Source organism: Nicotiana tabacum, chromosome 14, assembly GCF_000715075.1.
Source record: "Nicotiana tabacum cultivar K326 chromosome 14, ASM71507v2, whole genome shotgun sequence".
Taxonomy (NCBI): domain Eukaryota; kingdom Viridiplantae; phylum Streptophyta; class Magnoliopsida; order Solanales; family Solanaceae; genus Nicotiana; species Nicotiana tabacum.
In genome coordinates, this window is record NC_134093.1 from 41035246 (window position 1) to 41046856 (window position 11611).

Consider the following 11611-nt stretch of genomic DNA (forward strand, 5'->3'; position numbering starts at 1 on the left):
TTTTACTCCCATCCCCTCATTAAAAACAGGGAGGGGTTTTACATTTCAATTATCTGAAAACTTCAAAACTCTCTTTTTCATTCTACAATGGTTTTGCACTAGAGTCTCATTGGTCTTGGGTCTATTGCTGGATTTCTGGGTTGAAGAATTACAACTAATGTTGGCTGTTTTCTACTGTTATCTGCTGTTACTATGAAGCTGAATTCTCTTCTCTGACTTTCTGACCTTTATTTGGTCATTTATCTGTTGTTTCTGCTCTCTAGGTATGTAAATATCCATACATTCATCTCTTTTCTTTGAGTTAATGAATAAATTTTGTTTGGTGTTGTATTTGTTCATGACTTTGTGGACTTAGCTTATTTTTAGCCACTAAATAGTCTAAAGAGCTATCTCTGTTGATTTACATCTATATTATTTGTTCAGCTACTGTTCAAGATACACTTATGCTGCTGAAGTTGCTCAATGATGTTTTATATGTCAATACATGGTGTTAGTTAATTGATTCTGAGCATGTTAGTTAATGTCATTTATTTGGTATAGATAGTTGATGATTAATAGCTGAGAATGTAACTTCACGTTTGAGGCAGTATAGGAGCAAAGCAAGTTGTAAGTCTGACCACCAGTTGGTCAGATCTGCATCCGAGCAGACCAAGAAAAATCAGCTCAAAATTATGAAGTATGGTGACATTATGCCTGTTGTCCCAAATCAAAAGAAAAGCCATGGATAACACAGTTTGGAGTTTACGAATCACATGCAAATTAGTTATTTAGATTTCGGAGCAAGAATTATGTAAATAATTATCTGTCTTTAGTCAAATTCAAATAAAAAAAATGAAATTAAAACATGTATTATTAGTAGATCTAGTTCGTTTCTTTCTGCTTGTAGCTCTGAATCTGTATAACATATTTTGAGGCTTTGGGGTTTATGTGTTTGGCTTTTCATTCCTTTGTGATTGATGTATGAAAAGTTACACGACCAAGTTGAGTTTGAACCATTGTTCATTTCGTTCCCTCAAAGCTGTCAGGCTTAAAAGGGTGGCCTCGCGAAGGAACAGGGATAAGTTTAAAGTCACAGAGACATTGGGAATTTTAGCTACCATTTCTGCAGAATGAAGGCTTTCTTTTAGAGGTTAAAGACGTCTTGGGCTTTATTGCAAACCCATGACTTTGGCCAGTATGTGAACTATTTCTGGTTGCCAAATTATAATCCTTTTATTTAGTTTAAAATCAAGATTTTGAAGTTAGTAAAGCGAATCATATGAGTATTTGGATTCAAATAAGTTTTAATATTTCGATACCTGACTATTTGATAGCATTAAGCCTTCACCTACCTAAAATCTATAACACCTAGACCTCACACGTATAACCTTGCGTTCCAGAAATTAGGCAATTCTTGAATAGTATGCTTTTAGACACGCTTTTAATTAATCAAATAATCGTGACTATGTACACGTTCGCGTGACATGATTACGATTTCAAAAATAAATAAATAATTGTAGCCATGCTTTAGGCGTGCGTGTAATCGACTTTCATAATTGTGTACACGTTTGCGTGATATGATTATGATTTTCTAAAATAAATCAAAGTATGCGTTCGCGCGACTTTGGCCAACGATCTTAATCTTAACAAAGCGGGACTAATTGTGTACACGTACGCGTGACATGATTCACACACAGGTAATCCGTTTCAAAGATAAATCCATAAGCGCCATATCTAAAAGTGATAAAAGGTAAAATGCACATAGGTTCTAAAATACGCAATTAAATAATTTAATTAAGCCATGTATGATTAAAGAGACCGTGCTAAAATCACGGAATCCGGGAGTGCCTAACACCTTTTCCCAGGTTAACAGAATTTCTTACCCGATTTTCTGGTTTCACAGACTTTAAACAGAGTCAAAGTTCCTCGATTTGGGATTTAAAATAAATCGGTGACTTGGGACACCATAAATTATCCCAAGTGGTGACTCTGATTAAACAAATAATCTCATTTCGATTAATGTCACTTTAATTGGAAAACTCTCCTATCCCCTCGGGAAAAAGGAGGTGTGACATATACATTTGGTATGGTTGGACTCGTGAATGAATGGGCTTTCGCATTTTGTGATTTTTGCCCGATTCCAAGATATGGGCCTGAGTCGACTTTTTAGGTCGGATTTCGGAATTTTTGTTAAAGTCTTGATTTCATTAATTAGATTAGTCTATTATAGTTGTGTTTATGATATAAAATTATTTTTGGCTAGATTTGGGCCATTTAGAGATGGATATTCGTGGAAAAGGCATTGTTACAGATTGATTGAGCTTGGTTCGAGGTAAGTGGCTTGCCTAACCTTGTGTGGGGGAAATCCCCTTAGGATTTGGTATTGTTGTCATATGTGAGCGCCGTGTACGTGAGGTGACGAGTATGTACACAGGCTATTTGTTGAAAACCCGATTTATTTTACTAAGTAGCAACCTCTTTTTCCTTTAATTTGAGTTATACCGTTTAAATGAGTATTAGTTTATTTTCATTCTTAATTGAGCTATTCCAACATGCATAGTTATCCTATTTAGTCTAATATCGCATGTCTACGTGCTTTAACTGCTTATTTGAACTCTGTGAAGCATGCCTAGTTGATTTCCTATTTTTTTTCCTTGTTCTTTACCAATCTTAACTGTAAAATTCTTGATGTTAACTATGGTATTTATCGATTGAGCTGTGTGTTTACTTTTGAGACTACGAGGCGGTTCCTCGAGAGTTCTCCCTGTATATTTACTTTTGAGACTACGAGGCTGTTCCTCGGGAGTTCTCCCTGTATATTTACTTTTGAGACTACGAGGCAGTTCCTCGGGAGTTCTCCCTGCACATTTACTTTTGAGACTATGAGGCGGTTTCTCGCGAGTTCTCCCTACATATTTACTTTTGAGACTACTAGGCGGTACCTCAGGAGTTCTCCCTATATATTTATTTTGGGACTACGAGACAGTACCTCGAGAGATCCCCTGTTGTTTAACCCTGTGTGTTGTACTGTTGTCTTGTTGTGTTTCCTTGTGTTAAATTCTAGTCTCTTATTATACTGTATATTCTCCTGCTTTATTTATTATATACCAGCGGGCCTGACCTGACCTCGTCACTACTCGACCGAGGTTAGGCTTGGCACTTATCGGGTACCGTTGTGGTGTACTCATGCTACTCTTTTGCACAAGTTTTTTGTGTAGATCCAGGTACTACCTATCAGCCCCGCTATTAGCTGAGAGTGCTTGCTGCTGTACGGAGACTTCAAGGAACATCTTCCGCGTCCGCAGACCTCGAAGTCCCCCTCTATTCTCTCTTATGTCATTAACCTTCCATACTTCTTTTGTTAGACTATGGTGTATACAGATACTAGTTTCCTTATGTAGCTTGTGACTAACGATGTTTCGGATTTTGGGAAGACTGTGCATTTAGAGTATTAGTTATTGTACATGCCGAGCGGCATTGTTATTAGTTATTCAGTTATCCACTGCTGTTAGTTGCCAAGTTTGACTTTTGTTTTTGTTATATTTCTGCAATTTATTAGGCTTACCTAGTCGTAGAGACTAGGTTCCGTCACGACATTATACGGAAGGAGTTTGGGTCGTGACAGTAGAAAATCACACTAATTGTTGTTTGCTTGCTGTTAAAAACAATGTAGAAGGAAGAAGGAGAAATCAGAATTTTCGTAAGAAAAAACTGTGGGAAAGATCATGTATTTATAACCAAAAAGTTGGGTAATACCGAAAAGTTGCATCTCTTCACTTTTAAGGCTACAACTCAAAGTAATTGTTTTATAAGACGGTCATTTACGCAAACCGCCAAATTTAATTTCTAATAGGAAAATCAAAACGGAGGAAAATCAATTACCGTTACAAAAAAGGTTGATTTGGATTAAAATAATATTACATTAATCTTAATATTAACAAATAAATTTTGTTCAAAAAATTAATCAATCAATCAAATCATTTGAACAAATCCGAATTCGAAGCCGAAGACGACGACGCAAGGCTTGCCTTCTTCTCAACTTCTTAAGAGCTAGAAGAAGTGAAATTGTATATATTGTATATATACTCATCAAAACTCTTTTCCTCCTCCAATATGGGACAATGTCCTTTTGTCAAAGAAGAAAATTTAATTTTTTTTTATTTTTTTCTCCATTTCCAATTCACTCTATTTTAAACTATTACAAGCTTAAAACCCAACAATCCCCCACATGAATGAGAAATGGCTATACCACAGAAATATTCATGAAATATTATGTTATTTAAAAGCAAAGATTAATCTCATCTGGATAAGTAAGTTTTCCTTTGAACTTTTCGTAGTAAACTTATGTCAGATATACTCGGTCAATCACTAGATTTGTTATCTTTGAACCTTCGAACTTTGGTGTATATCTAGACAATCATAAGTCACACAATCAACCCTTATCCATATTTCGTTCTCATTGTTGTGTTCGTTTCAGTCATGAACACTGCCTGGTTTCATAAGTGCGTAGAGAACTGGTCTTACAAAATTCTCCTTGAAGCGGCTAACACTTCACACTTACATAGGTGATTCCTAAACGTGTCATCGCGTAGATACACTATTTGATATACCCCATATCAAATTTAGAAACCATTAAAAGGCCTTAATGTTTTATCCTTGGTACTAAACATTGTATAATTACAAGAATGGACTAAATTATTTATATTTGACAATGTCGAACCGTCATTAATAACTTTGTTTGATCTCCTTGAACCTAGACATTGGGATCTCCACTCTTCTAGGTAGAGTTACCGCCACAATGACTTGTCCTCGGTCATAGTCCTATACCCTCGATGATCTTTCAACTACCTCTCTAGTTTGGCCTTTCGCAAGTGGATTCGATACATTATCGCTTGACTTCACGTAGTCAATTATGATAATCCCCATAGCGAGTAGCTGCCTAACGGTCTTATGTCTTCGTCATATATGACGAGTTTTTTCGTCATACATAACACTCCCAGCACTTCCAATTACTGCTTGACTATCGCCATATATGCATATTGGTGCCAACAGTTTGGGCCAAAATGGAAATCCTTCCAAGAAATTTCGGAACCATTAAGCTTCTTCACTGACTTTATCTAAGGCTATGAACTCATCCTCCATTATAGAGCGGGCAATAAAAGTTTGTTTGGACGATTTTCAAGACACTGCTCCTCAGCCGATAGTGAATACATATCTACTTGTGGACTAAGAGTCAGTTCAACCAGTGATCTAATTTGCATCACATGATCCCTCAATCACCGCATGATATTTATTGTAGTGCAAAGCAAAGTCTTGGGTATGTTTTAAATATCCCAAAACTCATTTCATTGCCATCCAATGAGATTGACATGGATACTCGTGTATCGACTCAATTTACTTGTTGAAAAACCTATATCTGATCGGTTACAATTCATAATATACATTTAACATCCCAACACACGTGTATAATCTAATTGTGATATGCTTTGGCCTTTGTTCTTTGCAAGTGCAAGATTCACATCAATTGGAGTCTTTGCAACTTTAAAATCTAAGTACTTGAACTTTTCAAGTATTGTTTTAATATAATGAGATTGCAACAATGCCAAACCTTGAGCAGTCTTATGGATCTCAATATCCAAAACTAAATCGGCAACTCCCAAGTCTTTCATATCAAATTCGAGCAAACCTTCGCAAATGCGAGGTCTGCAGTACCAAAAAATCTGAACTTCTCAAATTCAGTCTAAAACTCATCTGAAACTCACCTGAGCCCTTTGGACCCCACATCAAATATTCCCACATGTATATAAACCTCACATGAACTCGCTCACAAGCTCAAAACATCATAATAATATTCATAAACGAAGAATCAAACACCAAACACGTCATGTAAAGCTTTAAGTTCAAGAACTTCACATACTCACAAGCAAGTGTCTGATTCATACAAAATCAACTCGAAATGAAACCAAACTTTGCACACAAGTGTAAAATGATAAAACAAAACTATTCCAAGTCTCGGAACAACAATCTGAATCCGATAGCCTCAAAGTTAACTCGTTGTCAAACTTATGAAATTTCTAAACCTTTAAATTGTAAACATTCGGCAATTAGAGCCAAATCATCCTAAGAACCTCTAAATCCAATTTCGGACATACTCATAATTCCAAAATCACCATACGAACCTATTTGAACCATAAAAATACGAATCCGAGGCCGTTTATATAAAAGTCAATCCTTGGTTTACTTTTGCAATCTAAGCTTCCAACAATAGAACTAAGTGTTCTAATTCACTCTAAAACCCTCCCGGGACCAAACCAACCGTCCTCACAAGTCATAAAAAAAACTAAGCATACAAGAATATTCATCAAACGGGGAAATGGAATCAAGTACAAAAAAATAACCGACGGGGGTCGTTACACGGAGCGAGTGACGACGACAGTGCAAGACTTGCTTTCTTCTTAACTCTTTAAGAACCAGAAGAAATGCTTAAGCACAACAAATTCCTCTTCTTATCCATCTAAGGGATAAAATTCCTTTGTAAAGTGGAACCATCACAATTTCATTTCCATCTATTATTTCTTTTTCCTCTCTTTCTCAGTACAACTAAAACCCAACAAATATTGTTCTCCTTTTTTATTTGAACCACGGTCAATCCAAAATTGCCAAATGATCATGGTCTTACTTTGTTCTGTTTGATACAGTTAAGAACGTCTATTACCCTTTTGATGATTAAGAAGTAGAACCAGGAATTGCGATATCCAAAGTCTGTCTTTCTCTAGGACTCTATAAAGTAGTGTATACTTTGATAAAAACATGCCGAACTTTTTTGGCTCAACGTAGGAAGACGATCAGGTTGAAGGATGACATCGGCACATAAAATAAATTTATGGGAGCTCAGACACTTTTCAAGAATTTAAAAGGATACCTAATTATGAACGCCTCACGTACTCTTTTCGACAAAAGAACCCAAATTAAATCTTTTACTGTTTCTGGTAACATATAGTGTTAATTAAGACGAAAGATGACATCCGATCATGTAGACCGGTTAAGGGTTGCCTTGGATTCAATAATTGAAGCATAAAGTCATTTGTCGAATAAAAAAAAGGTTAAAGTCAGGTAGTGGTTGATTTGTCGTTTGCTTCTCCTATGTTGTCAGTACGTTATTTCTTACTCTAGATCTGTCTTTCAATATATGTGACTGTATTTATTTTTGTTGGTTCTAAAAAATGATTTCTTTTAAAATTTATAAATAATGTAACATAACTCTCTCATATAGTCCTATAAATATTATAGAATGTATAAGATTATAAGTTTGAAATTTTTTATAGTTGATAAATGGCCAAAAGGTGCATGATTTTGAGTGTGTTTTCATCTCGTTTGTCGTGTAAGTAGCGGGAGATTACATGATATTTGAAGTGAATTATACTCATTACGTATATCTTATTTGTAGGAGTGAGCTTGAATGATAATGGAGCAAAAGATATCAAATTATTACAAAAGAGAGAAAAATAGAAGGATTGAGAGCTCGTCTATTCTCGTGCGTGGCACGAAAACAGACACGGAAAAGGAGAAAAGTGAAGGCACAAAACAGTGAAGCGAAGCAAAGGCATGGATCGCTTCGCTAAATGGAAGAATTTCAAAAGCTGAATCTGCGTCCATGAGCGCGCGACGCGCGAAGGCAGACGCGGATACCAGCTTTTCCCATCCGAAGTGGGATTGAAAAGTTCCGCCCCTTAGCAACCCTAAGTGATATAAATACATCAAAGAACGACTTTTTAAGAGTTACACAACATCTTTGAAGGCAAGAACAAGCAAGGAGCAAGACGGAAGATTTGGAAACGAGTTTTTATCTTTCATCTTTCCTTTTCTATTATTGGTGATGAATTCTTATATTGTCTCTAGGGTTTGATAGAACCTCTTGGAGGATGAATTTTTGTTGCGTTTAATATAAGTTTGCCATTGAATTTTCTCTACTTGTTCAATTACGTGATTATTGTGGTTGATTGAAGGCCCCTCAGTCGGCTATGCCTATTTAGTATGTATTACTTGGAAAATGGTACATATTTAGGTAGTTGTTGAACAACATCACTCCTAACGTATATGAGAGATCAATACGGAGGGTTTAAAGGTGGGATTAGGAATAACGAAACCTTGGTGTGAACTTAGTGAGCTATAAACTAAAGCTAGCTAGCGTAGTTCGGAAGAATATGTCTAGTATATTGTTGTAGTTGCTCGGAAGTTACGACACCTAAAGTGCTCACGATCGGTAGAGAATATCTAACCAAAGTTATAGGAGATGTGGCGGGGAGGATTCCAACGAGAGGGGAATCATAACCCTAGACTTTTCCAGTCTTGTCTACGACATTTGCTTTGTTAGTAATAAAATTACAGCTTTTTAATTACCTTGCCTTTAGTTAGTAAACACTCAACTCATTATTCAATATTTCTGAAAGTTGATTACTTGAATTCTTGTGAAACTATCAGTTGTGATTAGTAGCTTAATTCTCTATGGGATTCGACTCCGGACTTGTAAACCGGATTATATTTGTAACGATCGCTTAGTCCTTTTTATAAGGCATAATTGGACGTGATCAATAGTCACACAAATATTATGATATACTTAAGATCCAAAGTTTCAACAACACTATGATATACCTTGTTCAAATATTATGAACAAGATATATCTTACAAGAAGTGTAATTTTCTTTTCATGCAATGACTATTTATTTATACTATGCATTATTCTTTTTCGGGTCAAATTCGTAAAATATTTAGTTGGAATTTTATTATTTTTAGCCAAAATATTTTTTTTTGCCAAAAGATTGGAGTTCCAACAACGTATTTTTTTTATTTTGTTCTTTAGATGCAATGAGTCAGATCCCACGGTGTGAGATAATACTGGATATACTGCTTTAGATGCAATGAGTATATGTTGTAACTGTGTATTCCTTCTTTTTTCTGACCAAATTTGTAAAAATAATTTGATTGAAATATTATTATCTTTAACCAAATAAAAAATTATAGTAGTCAAAATAATGTTGTTCCAAGTTCTTTTTTATAGATTTGTCGTGAAAAAGTAATTTAAATCATTGGTGGACTTAAAAAGGTAAAATATATATTTATTGTAAAATTATCAGATTGACAAAAAAATCTATATGAAAATGGTGTATCACACTCTCATGGATCGTTAGCGGTCCAGGGGAGTTGAGACTATCAAAATGTTAAGTTCATAGGGGTAATAAAGACAACGTGAAATTTAGGGAGAACTAAACAAAAATTTTAAGTTGTCCCGACCTTACAAATAAATTATTCAAAATATATCCATTGAGATTTGAGAGGGTTCTTTCATTAGATTAAGAGCCAAATACTTTTAATTGTAATAAAGCTCTAATATTACAGGACTAATTTGATCATTTTTGTTGGATAAAAGAAGCAATACGCTTGATCAAAACTTGGGCTTTCTCAGTTTCAAAATCTTTCATCTGAAAGCAGTGACCTTCGTCTTTAACCTCAATGAACTCCAATTCTCCTGTCCATCCACTTTTCTTCATACCCTGGACGAATCGAATCATAATTTCTCTTGGAATATACTCATCTTTCTCCCCAATACACAACAACAATCGTGAGCAGCCTAGCCCTGACAAACAAGGAGACTTCTCGGCTAGAGGATTAATCATTGGGCTGTGGATCCCAGCTTCCGATGGAGGGGCGATGGCCTTCCAAATCTTGTAAGATATACCTTGTTCAATGTTTTCAAGTGGGAGCAACAAGTAGGGAAAAGCAAGAATTGAACCAGAGATGACCACATTTTCATTAATACCACCTTCTCTTCCAGCTCTCATGGCCATGTGATAAACTATGTTACCACCAGCACTGTCCCCAGCTATGGACAGTCTACTAAAGTCACCACGGTTTGTTAACCATGGTTTGTTAACCATGGTTCTTTGTTAGAAATAATATGATTTTCATGACTAGCGTGTGATGCGACCCATTGAATTGCAGTTCAACAATCTTCATAGATTGTCAGCACGTCATGCTCAGGGGCTAATCTATACTCAACTGAAATCGCAATTGCGTTTGATTTAGAAACCAAGATGTTTAGGTAACGATGGTGTATATGGGAAAAGGCAGACCCGACAACAAGTCCACCACCGTGGTAATACACTAAGATAGGAAGCTTTTGGCTAGTGGTGTTGGAGGTTTTTGGAAGGTAAAGTCTAGCTGAAACATGAGAGGAAATTGCGACATCTTTGGAGGAGACACCAGTTTCTGGGTCTTCAAGCGAGGATGGGACGTGGAAAAAACCTTTAAATGTGTCATCGAAACGTTCCGCTCGACCATCTTTATAGATTCGGAAGAAAGGATAAACATCAACGACCAAATCATTTTTGTTATATGAAGCCATAGAATTAAGTAGAGAGTGAGGCTTACGGATATGGAAGTAGAAAGGGAGTATTATTACAAGGCGGATAAGCCATACAGTGATTCATGTTTGTATAATGAAAATTTGCTCTCTTATTTTCTTTATTATATATGGCGAAAGGAGCGGTTGAACCAATCAAGATTCGTGAAGAATGGGTTTTGAAAGTCAAAGACTGCAATGAACACAACTCAATGTTTGGTAAGAGGGCATAGAGGTCATTCTACAACAACTCAATGTTTGGTAAGAGGGCATAGAGGTCATTCTACAGCTTTAGAAGAAAAAAAAAATGAAAGATTTAAATAATAGTTAGGCTATAAAAAATTTGCACTATTTAAATACCTAATCATTGTATTTTACCTTTTTTTGGGGGGTGCTAACTCACCTTTAATAGTGGCATGCAATAGACATGCACCTGAATTATTAGAGATACACTGATACTTTAAAAAGATTTAAACTCATAGTGTGATCAAGAAAACAAAAGCAGAAAAAGCCGTCTCCTACTTATATTTTTATCAATATTTGTTTTTGTTCTTTTCTTTGTTTTAGTGGGTGAATGGAAGTATCTGCTTGACAAATCGGTGGCAACATCGGTGTTAAGTAAGTCTAATAATATAACATTCTTTATCCTTACTGTAAGAATATGAAAACCAATAGTTAGATGCAATGTATGGTAATGGACTAATATGCTAGTTTGGGTGAGTGGAACTAAAGCTAGAAAATATAGTTGTATACGGTCAAAATCGTTTTCAACCTCTGTACGATTGGTGAAGATGGACCGAAGAGTGTCTTCATAATATCGAGGTGAGATTTGAAGAAGGCACGAACGAGTTTCGAGTTTCGGGGTCAGATTAAATACCGAGCTTGACGTCATTATCGAGCTCGAGTCCAAATCGAACTATGATGAGAAGCGACGAAATCGAGCTTAAGAGCCAGAGGCCAACCAATACCGAGCCCAAGTCAATACCGGACCCCGAGTTAATATCGAGCTCGAGCCCACATCGAGCTCTAAGCCTGAAAATCGACCGATACCAAGTCCGATCAAGATCGAGCCAAGAGCCAAGAGTCGTTACAGCCGCACTAAGAAAGGGAATCTCGGTGGAAATTAGGAAAAAACTTATTTATCATGGGTTCCCCACTATGTATTTTTTATTATCTAAAAGTAGGATCCCTCCACTATAAGAGGGATGGCTATTATTTCTGTAGAGAAAAAAG

The 11611-nt window shown here is 36.0% G+C and overlaps 1 pseudogene; it reads right to left on the bottom strand.

The window, feature by feature from the left end:
* Positions 1-9231: 9231 nt before the first annotated feature.
* On the bottom strand, positions 9232-10767 carry LOC107784786 (2-hydroxyisoflavanone dehydratase-like; annotated as a pseudogene).
* Between the last annotated feature and the right edge of the window lie 844 nt (positions 10768-11611).